At 44.8% G+C, this 11,255-nt stretch overlaps 1 non-coding gene across 1 annotated transcript; it reads left to right on the top strand.

The window, feature by feature from the left end:
- The first annotated feature begins 10,571 nt into the window (after window positions 1-10,571).
- Window positions 10,572-10,646, top strand: Trnat-ugu. Its single transcript has one exon. It is a non-coding gene; the product is annotated as a tRNA-Thr (tRNA).
- Window positions 10,647-11,255: the final 609 nt, after the last annotated feature.

The following is an 11,255-nucleotide window of genomic DNA, read 5'->3' on the forward strand; positions in this document are numbered from 1 at the left end:
GCGCCAGGTGGAAATGGCATGGCAAGCCGTTCCACAGGACTACATCCAGCATCTCTACGATCGTCTCCATGGGAGAATAGCAGCCTGCATTGCTGCGAAAGGTGGATATACACTGTACTAGTGCCGACATTGTGCATGCTCTGTTGCCTGTGTCTATGTGCCTGTGGTTCTGTCAGTGTGATCATGTGATGTATCTGACCCCAGGAATGTGTCAATAAAGTTTCCCCTTCCTGGCACAATGAATTCACGGTGTTCTTATTTCAATTTCCAGGAGTGTATTTTGTTTTTCAATCGTACGATGAAAAACGGATACGCTCTATCGATAGGCAAGAAGCCGACAACACTATCGGCTTTCGCCTATTCCTACTTTAGCCAAGACCAACTACTTTACACTTTTGGCCTCAGTTGAGTTCAGTTTTTGTTTCGGTAATCGGTTTGTTCTAACTTTCAGTTCAATGAAATATAAGTGTTGCCGTTTGTTATTTTTGTGCGGTGTACTGTTCTCACAGTTTATAATTGCAGGTAAGTTTGTAAGAAGAAAGAAGAAAAACGATTTTGATTCGTCCACTAGCGTTATGATAAGTTAAAAATACAGGATGTTCGGAAATTCCCCACACAGACTTCTAGGACTTGTAGAGGGTAGTGAGTACATAATATTTTGAATAGGGACTCATGTCCGGGAACTTACTGTTTCCTTTCAGCGACGGTTTCAATTCAGATGTGCAACGCGTCCACGTCTGCTGCACTAGAAACTGAGGAGATACCAGGTGGGATGGGTAGTGCGTACCAGATTATGCTTCGCAGGTACAATGTCTGTAACAACGCTGGTGGTCCCGCACCAAGTCGCCGTTGTAATTCATCAGTACTGTTCTGTACGTACAGTATGCTCGGTTCTTTTTTGTTTTGGAATAATGTAAACACGTAATGTGTTAATACAAATAAACGTGTTTAAGTGATAAATAGATGTTTCGTTATGTTTCTTTTCGAATTGTTACCTAATAATTGTAGTGCATCAGGCCTAATTCAATTCCTCAAGCAGAAGTGGATGAGTTACACATTTGAACTGAAACCATCGTAGAACGGAAACCGTACGTTTCCGCAGATGGATTCAAATGGCTCTGAGCACCATGGGACTTAACATCTGAGGTCATCAGTCCCCTGCACATGGGTTCCTATTCAAAATATTATGTAATCGCTCCCCTCTACAGGTACAAGTTTGTGACAGGTATTTCCTAACAAATTGTATGTACGCACTACTGTAATAGCTTAATTACCCATCCTTAGCAGTTAAATGTTAGCACTGGAGTCGTTATTTGGAGACTGGTAGAACTTGGGGGTTGAAACGTTTTATTATTTCACAAGACAGTATTGCAAATAACATTAAACTAAAATCAGTGCATAAGAACAGAGTTTGATTTGACTGTGTCGTTCATGAATCGCGCTGATCAACAAAAATATCTCCCAAACGGCTACGGTTGCAGCTATTTAAAAAATCGCCTCATAATTCCATCATCATTAGCCTAAATCTGGTCAACCTGGGGGTATTCAATAAGGAAAACTGATTTCGATACAGAACGATGGAGAGAGGTTTGTGGAGAGCGGGAGAATGTGACGGCAACACATTCTATAGTTCATTCGCTTCTAAATGACTTTTTCAGCAGGCTGCTTGAATTCGTCCGTGCCGTCTGCGGCCTAGACATTCCCCCCTTTCGTCGCAAATCTATTTATGCTCTTGTAATACCATAATAACTAAAGCCACAAATTTGCTGCACAGTTGGATCATGCAGTATCAAATGGCAGAACATGCAAAAAGGAAAAACATGCAGTATCAGAATTCCATCTTTTTTGATACATTTTATTTTATTTCTATTTTTGCATGTACTTCACCGATAGGGAGGTGAAGTTGTTCGAATCCATCCGCCGGCAACCGTGGACATCGTTTTCTGTGATTTCCCATTTTCAATTTAGGCAAATGCCGGGACTGGTCCCTTACTTTAGGCGACAGGTAACTTCTTCCGAATTGCTTTCTTTCCTGACAGATACTAAGATGCAGCCTCTCTCCTCAAATGAAAAAAAAAGCTGCACCGAAAACGAGCCGAACATCTCTTCGGAGACTACTGAAAGCCATATTTATATTGGAAGGCGGCTAGCGACCGTCATTTTGTTCTGTGTTTATTTGCATAAAGATGGCTCACCTGTAGAACAGCGATATATCGTGCCTTCAGGTTCTATTACTATCTTATTCGTAATATCCTTGAAACAGCGCGTGCAACTGTCAAAACTCTAACATATTTGTAAATAAACGGCATATGAACGTCAACGTATGTTGTACATCCTAAGGGAGTTTATTAGCATCAAAAACTATGTAACAATATTACCGTAGATAAATATAAACTCGTTCATGAGGCCGGCCGTGGTGGCCGAACGTTTCTAGGAGCTACAGTCTGGAACCGGGCGACCGCTACGGCCGCAGGTTCGAATCCTGCCTCGGGCATGGATGTGTGTGATGTCCTTAGGTTAGTTAGGTTTAAGTAGTTCTAAGTTCTAGGGGACTGATGACCTCAGAAATTAAATCCCATAGTGCTCAGAGTCATTTGAACCATTTTTTCGTTCATGAGGTAACATACATTAGAAGTCGAGTTGAAATGAACGCGTGAATCAATGTTCAGATCCCAAAACTGTTGTTCATAGTAGCTGTGTATTCAGTTTTGTTTTTTAAAAGAAATGGTTGCTGTAGTTGACTGCAGAAATAATAATCTCAATAAAGTTCTTGATCACTTAAGGAAACTGAAGAATTTTAGTGAAACGAAAGATACTTAAATAAAATTTGAGACTGGATTGACGAACGCGAGACGCTTTAATGTGCTAAAGAGGCTTTGACTTGGTTTCAGGTAAGTCGTAAATTTAAATTGTAGGAGAAAGATAGCTGTTGTCAAAAATGATGTGAATCCGTTTAACTTTATGAGTCATTCAAGTCAACATTAAGATTCTTCTGCTCTCCGATAGTGAACCTTATTTTGAAAGACTGAGTTGTGCTTTGTTAGTAATGAGGCAATACATTATATTCGAATTTTAAATCGTTTGGCAATAGAGCGAAATTACCATATTGCCAAATAAGTATTTTATTTAATTTTAGCCGGCCGCGGTGGTCTCGCGGTTCTAGGCGCGCAGTCCGGAAACGCGCGACTGCTACGGTCGCAGGTTCGAATCCTGCCTCGGGCATGGATGTGTGTGATGTCCTTAGGTTTGTTAGGTTTAAGTAGTTCTAAGTTCTAGGGGACTGATGACCACAGCTGTTAAGTCCCATAGTGCTCAGAGCCATTTGAACCATTTTTGTACTTAATTTTATCAACAGCTGTGTTTTTTCCGTGACGGTATTACTTTCATAAAATAAAGAACAATTATCTTCAATCACAATCGTGATTTTATTTCAATGCACGATGCATTTCGAGCCCTGGGAACCATCTTCAGATGCTTTAACAGTCTGCATCAGTTTCTTTTTTTCTTTTCTCAGATTTCGACTAATTCTGGTCCTGGTAAGATTACAATCGTACACTGAAGCACCAAAGAAACTGGTATAGGCATGCGTCTTCAAATACAGTGATATGTAAACAGGCAGAACACGGCGCTGCGGTCGGCAACGCCTATATAAGGCAACAAGTGTCCGGCGCAGTTGTTACATCGGTTATCAAGATTTAAGTGAGTTTGAACGTGGTGTTACAGTCGGCACACGAGCGATGGGACACAGCATCTCCGAGGTAGCGATGAAATGGGGATTTTCCCGTACGACCATTTCACGAGTGTACCGTGAATATCAGAAATCCGGTAAGGCATCAGATCTCGGACATCGCTGCGGCCGGTATAAGATGCTGCAAGAACGAGACCAACGTCGACTGAAGAGAATCGTTCAACGTGACAGGAGTGCAACCCTTCCGCAAACTGCTACAGATTTCAATGCTGGGTCATCAACAAGTGTCAGCGTGCGACCATTCAACGAAACATCATCGATATGGGCTCCCGGAGCCGAAGGCCCAGTCGTGCACGCTTGATGACTGCACGAGACAGACCTTTACACCTCGCCTGGACCTGTCAACACAGACATTGGGCTGTTGACGACTGGATAAATGTTACCTGGTCGGACGAGTCTCGTTTCAAATTGTATCGAACGGATGGACGTGTACGGGTATGGAGACAACCTCATGAATCCATGGGCCCTGCATCTCAGCAGGGGCTGTTCAAGTTGGTGGAGGCTCTGTATTGGTTGGGGACGCGTGCAGTTGGAATGATATGGGACCTCTGATACGTCTGGCAGGTGAAACGTACGTAAGCATCCTGTCTGATCACCTGCATCCATTCATGTCCATTGTGCATTCCGACGGACTTGGGCAATTACAGCAGGACAATGCGACATCCCACACGTCCATAATTGCTACAGAGTGGCTCCAGAGGGACCCATGCTGTGCTTCAAAACCATGTATCCACGACTGTAAACAGTAAATTACCTTCCGATTTGTCTTAGTTTTGTAAACTTATATTTAGAATGTGCCACTTTTTAATATACTGCTGTAATCTTATCAGGACCAGAATGAACCTGAATCTCGGTAAAGAAAAAAAACTGACACAGCTTGTTAAAGCACCTGAAAATGATTCCCCAGTACTCGAAATGCATCGTCCATTGAAATAAAATCACGACTGTGGATGAAGGTGGTTGTTCCTTATTTTACGAAAGGAATATTTAATTACGCAGACGGGTATTCCCTATTATACGTTACACTTTTTTAAGTAAAGCTTTTCCTGCTTAAATTAGTGCACCCAGTACTATTTGTATGAAGTTTTCCCAAAAGCAAATTACGTGCTTAAAAAATAATAAATAAATAAATGTGTTTTTGGAATGGAATGAAAACATGAGCCTTTATAAGGTCTTCTTTAGTAAATCGGTCCCCCCTTAGACAAGATCCTGGCTACGTCCTTGTCACATGGATCACCTGAGTACAAATGATAGCTCCGCCAATGCACTGTCATTTTATGCCTTATGTTCGCGATACTACTGCCATCTGTATATGTGCATATCACTCTCCCATGACTTTTCTCAACTCATTATACAGTACGCAACAAATTCAGAACGTCTCTCTTACAATTATTGATCAAAATGTTGGCCACCATAGTCACGTAAAAGTGTTCACTGTCGCAATGTCAACTGTCGTATTCTCTCAAGAATTCAAGGAGTCTGGCGTACTTCTTCAGCCTCTGCGGCAAGCCCAAAAACTATGAATATCGATTGCAGTTCCAAAAAAAAAAAAAATGTTCAGATGTGTGTGAATTCTTATGGGACTTAACTGCTAAGGTCATCAGTCCCTAAGCTTACACACTACTTAGCCTCAATTATCCTAAGGACAAACACACACACACCCATGCCCGAGGGATGACTCGAACCGGAACCAGCCGCACAGTCCATGACTGCAGCGCCTTAGACCTCTCGGCTAATCCCGCGGGGCTTCGATTGGAGTCTCGTACACTAGGCTCTTCATATGTCTCCAGAAGAAGAAGTCCAGTGGTGTCTATTGACTGAGCTGGTAATGGAACAGGACCACTGCGACCAATCCACTGTTGTCATACTCAATGCAAGCGAGCCGCCGGAGCCTACTGAACCCTTACACCGAAATACTTCGTAAACATTCCAGAGGAAAGTACAAAATTTTGTAGGTGAAGATGAGGTTCACCCTGTGTAGGTCATTCTACGGAACTCTTGTGTACACTTCCGACCACCCTAGGCTTTGGTGGGCAACAACTTTCGTCCTCGTGCAGCACGGTACTCACGGCGGCGAACGAAATTCTTGCCATACTGACTCACTCAGTAGGTCAGTTTGCCTAGAGTAGTGATAGCGAGGAAGCACACTGTTGCCCGTTCTCGTGTGTGACCTATCAAAATGACTGGTTCAACCGAAAATCCTGCTAAATTTAAATCCGTGCTGTAGTATGATTTTTAGTAGCAAGCAATGTTCAAACCTTTTGGCATTCATCATGAAATTTGTGCTCCATATGAATCGATTGTGACGATTGGAAGCATTGTGCGTCAACAGACTCGTCTGTTTAAGAACAGAAGAACAAATGTTCACGATGACGACAGAAATGGCCGTTCGTCTCAGTAATATCAGTCACAGAGATTTCAGCCCTGTGTTGTCGGCACAGTGCTATGCATGAACCACATCCTGAATAAATAGCCTTCATTAGGCTATCCATAAAATACTGGAATAATTAAATCACATTAATTAGAAAACTCTCAAAATTTAATCTTCATATAATAACCATAAAAATTTAAGCATTCGTCGTACGTCTTAACGAGTTGACAAATTCCCTCTGCATGACATTCAGACGCCTCAGACTGGACCGGCTCGTGACAGCATCTCCAAGGTCTTCGTAGACGCCACAGCGTTGCGAGCCAAGCCATTTATACATGTAGATGAAGAGGTAGAACTCATTTGGAGCCAAGTGTGGACTGTGGACTGTGGATCTGACGTTCGAAAACGCTCTACTTGAAATGACACAATTCTTGTGTTTGTCAGGTGGAGTGAGACCAAACATTGTTGTTACATTAGACTCACCCTCCCTTCTTGTTACTTGTTTTCGGCTACTAGATGGAGCCATATTTGTTTTCACAAGTGAACCAGCTTAATGATAGTGTAAAGAACATATTCTACGTTTGTTGTTTTTTGTTACGGTTTTTGCATTGATCGGCAACTAAACAATGGAAAAAGAATCACGATATTGCTGAAAGTAGTGCGACTTTGGTCTGTGTGTTGTTCCATGTTTTGAATTGAATCATTCCAAAATTCGACCGTCGATGCTACCAGGGTAAAAGGGGCTTAATGCCCTGCATAAATTGTTCATGTAGATTCACTATTTAATGGAAATTCTGAAAAGTCGGACAAATACACTGCTGGACATAGACGGGCCAATCGGGCCCGACCGACTGCCGTGTCACCCTCTACCAACGGCGTCATCAGATGCGGTATGGAGGGGCATGTGGTCCGCACATCGCTCTGTCGATCATTGTCTCGCCTCTTGATCTTGGAACCGCTACTAATGGGTCGAACAGCTCCTCAGTTAGGCTGAGCGCTCTCCTTACAAGTCTGTCAACCAGTGAAAATTCCCTGGTAACACTGACAATCGAACCTGGGTCCTCTACATGGTAGCAGCCGCGCTGACCGCTCAGCTACGTTGGCGTACGCAAATGATTAGCATTTCAACGAAACCGTAACAGTAACGACATTTGAATTCCATTTATGACGAAAGATTATGCAGCGAGTTTCTAATCCAGAAATTGTATGTGAATGTTGATTGGAGAAACGTCTATCGACATGTATCAGAATTCACAGCGGCATGATCATTGTCTATCGAGATTGCGGTTTATTGTTCCGTTATATTTCTGCTCGCGTTGTTCGGATGCAAAGACTATCAACTGTCATCCCGATGTGAAACCAATGGTTTCACAAGGGTAATACTCAGAGGCGTGCAGGATCACGGCAGCCTCACGCTTCTAGCGGCTGGAGGACAGACGTCTTGTTGGCTCATGCATGTAGGATCGTACAGACACGCACGTACCTTCAGTCAGGAAACGAGCTTTTCTGTAACAAAATACATATCCGCGCAGACAGCGCGATGACGTCTGGAGCAGCATGGACTATCACGGCGACCATTGTTGCGACTTCCCTCGGTGTGGCAACAGAGAGATGAGCAGTGACAGTGGCGAACCCGACGACAACACTGGACACAAGAGCGGCATCACGTCGCCTTTTCAGACGAGTCGTGTTCTGCGTACATCATTACTATGGACCAATCCGTGTGTGGAGGCTACGAGGAGAACAAACACTGCGACGTTGCATCCGTCATCGTCATATGGGTCTAGCACACAACACCACCACCTCTGGTTCACACGGCTGTTATTTTGGCAGCTGGTACACTTCTGACGTATTAAGACTGGTCTGTCTTCTACATCTCAGTGTAGTTATCTTTCAACAAGATAACGCAGAACTGAATGTTTCGCATGCTGTTCTGATATACCTCAAAACAGAATATGTTCGAATGGCACCCTGGTCACCACGTTCTCGCCCACTGAAAATATCTGGTCATGGGGCTTACGAGAGACTGTCACGCCACCACATGCCAGTTACTACGATTAATGAACTCTGGCGTAGCGGTGAAACAACATTGGGGCCCACAGGAAATACAGACCCTGCGACGAACTTGTGACGTTAGACTATGAGGGGTGTTAAATAAATAATGCAAAACTTTTTTTCTCTCGGCTAATTTCGGTTGAAAATACGGAATTTACTGTGGGATATCGTGGAATATTCCCGCTTCAGCCGCAATAGTTTCATAACGTTCCCGTAGGTAGCAGCACTGTACGTAGCCTTCAAAACGACGTCTGTAACCGAGGTACGTTCCAAGCAGACAGCTGCCATGGAGTTTATTTTGGCGGAAAACCAGAGCATCGCGAATATTCATGGGCGCTTGCAGAATGCCTATGGATACCTGGCAGTGAACAAAAGCACGGCGAGTCGTTAGGCGATGTGTCTGTCATCATCCATGGCAAGAAGGTCGCGCAAACCTGTCCGATCTCCCGCATGCCGGCCGGCCACATTCAGCTGCGATTCCTGTAATGTTGGAACGTGTAGACACTCTCATTCGAGGTGACCGACGGATCACAATCAAACACCTCGCTATTCAGCTGGACGTGTCTGTTAGTAGTGGCGACACACTGGTCCTCAGAGGTGTGTGCCCCCTGGGTTCCTCGCTGTCTAACAGAAAACCATGAACAGCAAATTAAGCACCACTTGTGCTGAATTGCTTGCACGTTACGAGGCTGATCGGGACAATTTTTTGTCGAACATCGTCATAGGCGATGAAATATGGGTTCATGATTTCGAAGCGGAAAAACAGCAGCAGTCCATGGAGTCCTGGCGCACTGACTCTTCTCGGAAGAAAAGATTCAAAGCTGCACCGTCCACCAGCAAAGTCGTGGCGACGGACTTCTGGGGCTCTGAAGGAGTTTTCTGTTTGATGTCATCCCTCATGAGGTAACGATCAACTCTAACGTGTATTGTGCTACCCTCAGGAACTTGAAGAAACGACATCAGCGTGTTCTTCGCTACAAAAATGCAAAACAAACTTCTCCTTCTCCACGAAAACGCAAGGTTTCACACAAGTCTGCGCGCCCGAGAGGAGCTCACAAAACTTCATTGGACTGTTCTTCCTCACCCACCCTACAGCCCGGATCGCGCACCTTCTGTCTTCCATCTGTTTGGTCCAATGAAGGATGATGCATTCCTTGGGAAGCAGTGTGTGGATAATGGGGAGGTTATTGATGCAGCAAGACGTTGGCTCCGACATCGATCGGTAGAGTGGTATCATACGGTCATACAGGCCATCCCATTAAGGTGACGTAGCCGCGCGGGATTAGCCGAGCGGTCTCAGGCGCTGCAGTCATGGACTGTGCGGCTAGTCCCGGCGGAGGTTCGAGTCCTCCCTCGGGCATGGGTGTGTGTGTTTGTCCTTCGGATAATTTAGGTTACGTAGTGTGTAAGCTTAGGGACTGATGACCTTAGCAGTTAAGTCCCATAAGATTTCACACACATTTGAACATTTTTTTTAAGGTGACATAAGGACGTCGCTTTGAACGGAGACTATGTTGAAAAATAGAGTTTTGTATCCAAAAGAGTGGGGAATAATATGTTGTATTTGAATCTGAATAAAACTAACTTGCTTACAGGGAAATATGTGTTACATTATTTATTGAAAGCCTCTCGTAGTTGCCTTCCCCGACAGTCTTTACGAACATTATTTATTGAAAAGCTCTCGTAGGTGCCTTGCGCGACAATCATTGCGAAAGCTCGACTGCGTCCAGGAACAGGCGGCAAACCATCATGTCAATGAAAAGGTACCCAATAAACGCGAAGTCACCGGCCGCTGTGTCCGAGCGGTTAGGGCACTTCAGCCCGGAACCGCGCTGCTGGTACGGCCGCAGGTTCGAATCCTGCCTCGGGCATGGATGTGTGTGATGTCCTTAGGTTAGTTAGGTTTAAGTAGTTCTAAGTCTAGGGGACTGATGACCTCAGATGTTAAGTCCCATAGTGCTTCGAGCCTTTTGAATAGTATACTTATATGGATATGGTATCTGTTCTTTCGGACATGTCCGAAAGAACAGACACCATTGATGACCTGCAGCCGTCTAGAATGAAATTAGAATTATATTAATACCGTCAGCTAATATAGATCAACGGGGACAGGTGAAAATGTGTGCCCCGACGGGACTCGAACCCGGGATCTCCTGCTTACATGGCAGACGCTCTATCCATCTGAGCCACCGAGGGCACAGTTAATAGTGCGACTGCAGGGACTGTCTCGCACACGCCTCCCGCGAGACTCACATTCTCACCTTGTATGTCCACACACTACATTCGTAGGGCCCCACCCCAACACACTCATTACTCGTGGAAGACATTCTTCCAAGTCCCGTAAGAGTTCGGGGAACATGTGTGCGAGATAGTCCCTGCAGGTGCACTATCACCTGTGCCCTCGGTGGCTCAGATGGATAGAGCGTCTGCCATGTAAGCAGGAGATCCCGGGTTCGAGTCCCGGTCGGGGCACACATTTTCACCTGTCCCCGTTGATCTATATCAACGCCCGTGCGCAGCTGACGGTATTAAAATAATTCTAATTTGAATAGTAAGTCGCTCCCCACTTGAAGCGTCGTTGCAACTCGTAAGACCTGTAGTGTGACGTGCTGTGGTCTACGCCAGAGCGCCCGTATATCTCATTGGTCCCGAAGCGGCATGAAATGACGTAACTGTGGAGATCATCGAAGCTCATTTAAGCTCAGTGCCTAGCCGGATTAGAGCCATTGTTCGTGTCAGCGGTGGTAGTACTGTGTATTAAATTTCACACAGTGTACACATCCCGAAATCAAATGGTTCAGCCGGCCGCGGTGGTCTAGCGATTCTAGGCGCTCAGTCCGGAACCGCGCGACTGCTACGGTCGCAGGTTCGAATCCTGCCTCGGGCATGGATGTGTGTGATGTCCTTAGGTTAGTTAGGTTTAAGTAGTTCTAAGTTCTAGGGGACTAATGACCACAGATGTTAAGTCCCGTATTGCTCAGAGCCATTTTTCAAATGGTTCAAATGGCTCTGAGCACTATGCGACTTAACTTCTGAGGTCATCAGACGCCTAGAACTTAGAAATAATTAAACCTAACTAAC

The sequence above is a fragment of the Schistocerca piceifrons genome, chromosome X (genome assembly GCF_021461385.2).
Source record: "Schistocerca piceifrons isolate TAMUIC-IGC-003096 chromosome X, iqSchPice1.1, whole genome shotgun sequence".
Lineage (NCBI taxonomy): Eukaryota > Metazoa > Arthropoda > Insecta > Orthoptera > Acrididae > Schistocerca > Schistocerca piceifrons.